This window comes from Aotus nancymaae, unplaced genomic scaffold, assembly GCF_030222135.1.
Source record: "Aotus nancymaae isolate 86718 unplaced genomic scaffold, 86718_ANA_hifiasm-v0.15.2.pri h1tg000011l, whole genome shotgun sequence".
NCBI lineage: Eukaryota > Metazoa > Chordata > Mammalia > Primates > Aotidae > Aotus > Aotus nancymaae.
Window position 1 is genome coordinate 69,570,155 of NW_026988422.1, and position 6,000 is coordinate 69,576,154.

At 35.1% G+C, this 6,000-nt stretch overlaps 1 long non-coding RNA gene across 1 annotated transcript in view; it reads right to left on the minus strand.

Moving 5' to 3' along the window:
* LOC135274184 (uncharacterized) overlaps positions 1-1,498 on the minus strand; it is a 48,544-nt gene extending 47,046 nt beyond the window's left edge. Inside the window, exons 1-2 of the long non-coding RNA XR_010341967.1 lie at positions 1,083-1,498; positions 61-105 (exon numbers count right to left, since the gene is read on the minus strand). This is a non-coding gene — a long non-coding RNA (uncharacterized LOC135274184). The remainder of the gene's footprint in view (positions 1-60; positions 106-1,082) is intronic.
* Positions 1,499-6,000: the final 4,502 nt, after the last annotated feature.

Here is a 6,000-nt window from a genome sequence, read left to right on the forward strand (position 1 = left end):
CATACTGATTTCATTTCTTCTTTGACAAACTGATTGCATTTTCTTTGAATATATACTCACAAATGGGATTGCTGAATCTTATGATAGTTCTATGTTAGAATTTTCCTAAAATAAAACAAAAGAAAACACAATGAAACAAACTACGTTAGCAGGTGGGATAGACTTCTGATGCTATACCCAGCTAAATTTATACTCAAAAATTTTTAAAGGAAGTAAACAAAAGGCTGAATTTAGTCTGACCAGTTGTTGAAAGAAATGAATTAAATCCTCTGTTGTTTGCAAACCAGATTATGTGTCCATTCTGAGAACCTCATCCTGTTCTGTTTCTATATTGACACATAATATGTAGCTAAATATGTCACACCCTCATGACCAAAGGAATTATGATACCTTGGGAAATACCTGAACTAGTCCTAAAAGATAGCTTATTCATCTGACAAAATGACAGTATCTGTTTCTCTGTCTGTAAAACTCAGGCTGTAAGTACTGTATTTTCTTATTTATTACTGAATAAAATATCACATGGAATGGAAAAACAGGGAAATGTACTGAAATGCATTAGGTATCCTCAGTGGATAGCCAATGCCTGCTGCCTCCAACGTCTGTTAAGGAAGATTTGATCTCTGTCTCCTGAGACACAAAATTGCAGGTCCAGGATGTGTTTTACTGTGTAACAGTGATTATCTTACTTCATGGCTCTGTGGCAAATGCATGCCTGGTTTGTGGAAAGTTGAAAATTAAATACAGACATCAGAAGATTGAGAGTGAAAGGGATTTGTTAGGTGTTTGCACAAAGATGCTGAAGAACTCCCATTAAGCTACATGTTTTAATAATTAAAAGATTGCTTTAAATTGGCTTCAAAACTTAAGCCTATCCAGAGAAACCAAAGAGGGTATTAAGAACTAATTACATTAACATATTGAAGATCAATTTCTCATGGTTTGGTAGCTTGATATTATTATTTGTTTAAAAACGGTAAAGGCAAATATTATAGAAACATATCAAAGGATGCTTTTCTAGGGCTCTACGTTAATTGCCAGTCCTAAGCAATTTTGTAGTAGACTTTATTGAGTTAGCTCACCTTGGTTTTAGGAATACATGTGGCACCTTTTAGGAAATCTGTGGCGCTTCTTGACCAGAAAAAAAAAAAGATAAAATGACATTTTCGTATTAAAAATGATCAGTTTTGAAGTGTGAAGGACTGAATTTCAAAACAGCACTTTCCCATCTGGATGAAAGATAATATTCATATATGATCAATAATATCTAATGAAATCAAATCAACATGATTTTTATATTTTCACTTTTTCTTCCTCTAGAAGAATAACATTAAAATTTTGATTAAATCAACCATGTAGTGACCCCGAGCTTCAAAATGAAGTGAATTTCCACCAATTTTGTTGAGCTGCTAGGAAATTTTGGAGGTTCCTCTTGTTTTCCCACACTAGAGAGAGAGGGCGTGAGTGAGACTAGGCTGATCGTCATGCAGAGTGACATATTATCATTCATATTGTGACATCATTTCATGTACTTTTCAGTGTAATTGGATTTCTTCCATCTTCTAGAATCTACAGTGTAAATCTTGACTCTTAGTTTCAGTGATTGATTCTAGTTTGTCACCTGTAAGAGCAAGGCTGAAGAATACTTTCTTTAAGGAGTTGTATCTGTGGCAACCATTAAAATGCTCCTTTTGAGCTTCCAACTGAAGGGACTGTAGTGGAGCAAGGGTTCTAGCTGCTTGCCTGCTGCATGGAACAAAAATCCATTGCCACATTGACGAAAACCCGTATTTCCCATAGGCTGCACCATGCAATGGACTGAGCAGCCTGAGGATACCAAGACAGGTTTGTTTCTGGGAGCCATAGACTCCTGAGCTGGTTGACTTTGGTTCAAGAACCTCTTGATGGCTTTGGCAAACTGCCTTGGTTTGCAAGCTGTTCAGAATATTTGCAACATCTCCCCTTTTCTATCTTCTTTGGGAGTAAGACCTACACTGTGTATCAATAGCTGTCCCATTATTCCGTGGCTCTTTTTCCTTCTTCTTCCTTAGGGGTTTTCCCTAACAAAATCACTGCGAGTTTAATCTAGCCGTGGAGTCTGCTTCTCAAAGGACCTGAACTATCAGAGCTTTTTATGTGAAGTTATATAATTATACTATTTATAAAACAGAGAGAAAGAAAGGAATATTTTCAAATTTTTATCGAATTACAGAATATTTCAGAATTACGTATCTGTACAAACAAAAATGAGTGTAATAATAAAATAAGACTGAGAAAGTTTGGGTTCATCTTAACATTTCAGGATCCTATTATGGTGGCAACGGATTTAAAACTATAAGAATGTTTCTTTTTCTACTTACTGGATTTTATTAAGTCAGATCTTTTCAGCTATCTAGACATCCTTTGTGATATCCTTACAAAATAATTGAATTTACAGTTTATATTTGAATTCATAGGCATGGCATGGATGAGTCAAGCTCTATTGTATCTTCAGTTTATTCCAACTGTGCTATTGGATGTGACTTTTCTTTTTTCTTACCTCCAGCACAGCAACCAACCTCAACCAAGCTAACGGCGACTCAAGCTGCTAACATCAAACATGAAAAAAATCTCCATCTAATAGGATCTATTGACATTACTTTCCTCTTCATATAGAACACAAGCTCAATATTGCTTTCTCAGAGTTAAGTGGAAAATACCTGCTTCTCTTCTAAATACTGTGGACAATGGTGAGCAAGAAAAGAAAAAGGTTTTAAATATTTTAAAAGCAGAAACCCATTTACAGATACAGTTTTATGATTATAACTCTCAACAGTTATTTCAACATCTTGACTTAAAGTATCAGGAAACTCTTAAATTGAATGTAAAAATGATTTATCTTCTTTATGTTCATTTTTAATGAAGAGTTTGGTACTTTAAGTTAAATATTTGAATATGCATATCAGTCACAAACATTTTTATGTAAAATACTTTGTGTATGATTTAAATTATTATATATTTAAATTACATAAATATTACATACACCTATAATTAAATTTGAAACAAATTCTAGTGGAACCATAAAGTGTGTAACTTAGTACTAGAATATTATAGTGTAAAAAATCACTGACTTATTTATGTATATATGCAGACACATTCATATGTATAAAATATTTGTTATCCTTGATCACTTATTTTCTTTTAAAGAAATGTGCTGTACACAGACATGGAATCAACCTAAATGCCCATCAGTGATAAATTAGATAAAGAAAATGTGGTACATATACACCATGGAATAATATACAGCCATGAAAAAGAATGAGATTATGTCCTTTGCAGGGACATGGATGGGTCAGGAGGCCATTAACCTTAGCAAACTAAAACAGGTTCAGAAAACCAAATACTACATGCTCTCAATTTTAAGTGGGAGCTGAATGATGAGAACACATGGACACATAGAGAGGAAAAACACACTGGGGCCTTTCAGAGGGTGAAAGGAGGGAGGAGGGAGAGGATAAGGAAACAACTCATGGGAAATAGGCTGAAAACTTGGGTGATGAAACAATCCATACAACAAACCCCCATGACACAAGTTTACCTAAGCAACAAACCTACGCTTGCAGCCCTGAACTTAAAATAAAGGTTAAAAAAAATTGTGCTGTAAGAGTGTACGTCCAGGGAGGACAAAATTGCTGAAAAATCAATTAAAATGGTAAATGGGTTGTGGTACAGTAATTCAAGCAGAGGTTTTTGCCTATATTTTGCCAAGTAAATTTTTTGTTTAGCTTAAATTGACAGAATATTTATTATATGCATGTACGAAGCCAAAGTTTGATAAACCTGCATCTCGCTAAACTAATGTTTTCATGGTGTGATGGAAACAGTTTGACTCTATTTCAGTGCTTTGCCAAATGATATTATCTCTTTTAGGCTAGCTCTCTTCAGCGTAGTTAGCAGTTAGAAGCACAGACCTCAGAGTGTAACCTTGACTTCCCCATGGGCATATTTCTGTAATTAGGGCAATTTGCTTACATATTTAATCTTTATTTAAGTATACAATATTACAGAGTGTTACATCTACCGTGTGTCACATGTGTGTGTGCATGCATGTATATGATCTTTATTTTCAAAGATAATGCCACTGACAGTGGTTTTGATTACTGTGTGGATGTGAATGAGAAAATATATGCCTCATTAACAGTGCTTTCCACACTGAACATACTACATTTGTGGTCGCAGGAGCTGTTTGCAACACCTGTTGTAATTTGCTCTTGCCCTTTTCTGTTTGGTGTGAAATCTTTATCCAGAAAGAACTAATCTAGATTGTGGCAAATCCTACCTCTAATAAAGGATTCTGCTCTGTTAGGATATAGGACATGCCAGCTGCAGGGATCCAGAGAGAGGGCTGGCAGTTATTTTTCCTATCATTATTGATCTTTTGACATTATTGATCTTTTTAATTTTTGTGGCTACATAGTAGGTGTATTTTATATAGGACATGTGAGATATTTTGATACAGGCATATAATATGTAATAATGGCATCATGGTAACTGGAGTATACATCACCTAAAGCTTTTATCCTTTGTGTTACAAACAATCCAATTATACTCTTTAAGTTATTATTTTTTTTTTTACGGAGTTTCGCTCTTGTTACCCAGGCTGGAGTGCAATGGCGCGATCTCAGCTCACCGCAACCTCCGCCTCCTGGGTTCAGGCAATTCTCCTGCCTCAGCTTCCCGAATAGCTGGGATTACAGGCACGCGCCACCATGTCCAGCTAATTTTTTGTATTTTTAGTAGAGACGGGGTTTCACCATGTTGACCAGGATGGTCTCAATCTCTTGACCTCGTGATCCACCCGCCTCAAGTGCTGGGATTACAGGCGTGAGCCACTGCGCCCGGCCCTCTTTAAGTTATTTTAACATGTTCAATTAAATTATTATTGAGGATAGTCACTCCGGTGTGCTGTCAAATGCTAAATCTTATCCATTCTTTCTGACTACTGTTTTAATAGCCAGCATTGTTACTGACATTTATCTATCATTACTACAGTTTAGCAGTAGATTTATTGGATGAATGGCTAAAATTGTACAAAATAGTTTTATCAAACATAGCATGGTTTATTTGATCATACTATGCTAAAGTACAGCATGGTCAGATAAAAATTAACATAGATCGAAAAGGCAAAAATAATAAAATGCTGTCACTTTTTGTGGAAATAACCTATGACTAAACTCATCATTTTAAGCTGTTAAACTATGAATTCAGGGTGTACACAATAAAAGTAAGATGCAATGTTTATGTTGTGTTACAGGAATTATTTTTGGGTTTTCCAAACTTCTTAGTTTATAGTGAAAACATTTTTCAGACATTGAAGCCAGTGCTATTTATTGGCGCTTTCTGTTAATAACTTTATGACACTTCGACATTCTAAGTCCTCACAAAGGCACTGTGAAGATTTACATTCATAACATAACAAATGTGGAACTCAGAGGGGAGGGTTGTAGCTATGAAATTTACCTCTTAAACCTGTAGCATATCTTTGGCAAGGAAAATAAGTTACATTAAAATTTCCCCCAAGCCCTCCTCACCTTTGAGAAAAATAATGTTCTTAATTCTACAAAAACATTTGAAAGGCTAGGACGAGTCCAAGAATCTGCCAAGAAGGGAAAACTACCAGGTGTTTAAATGGCAAGCATCCATGGGATACAGTTGAATGAATAAAGATGAATGGAGATGAAACATTTAGTTTGAAATAAATTCAAGTGAAAATTAATCCAGACTATGACTGAAATATAATTTAATCTGTTCATTTTACTCTAGTTAACCCCCACATATTAAAATATGTACCAAGAAAACAGGAACTTGGTATAATGTGGATTACAAAAACATATGGTCAGTATCCAACAAGAAGTGTCAACCTCAAAACTGAGTAAACGTAGTGCTCCCACCAGACAAAAATTAAACTTGGGAAGCCCATTAGGTGCACAGCCAGAAAAAAATATGATGTATATCATAGGA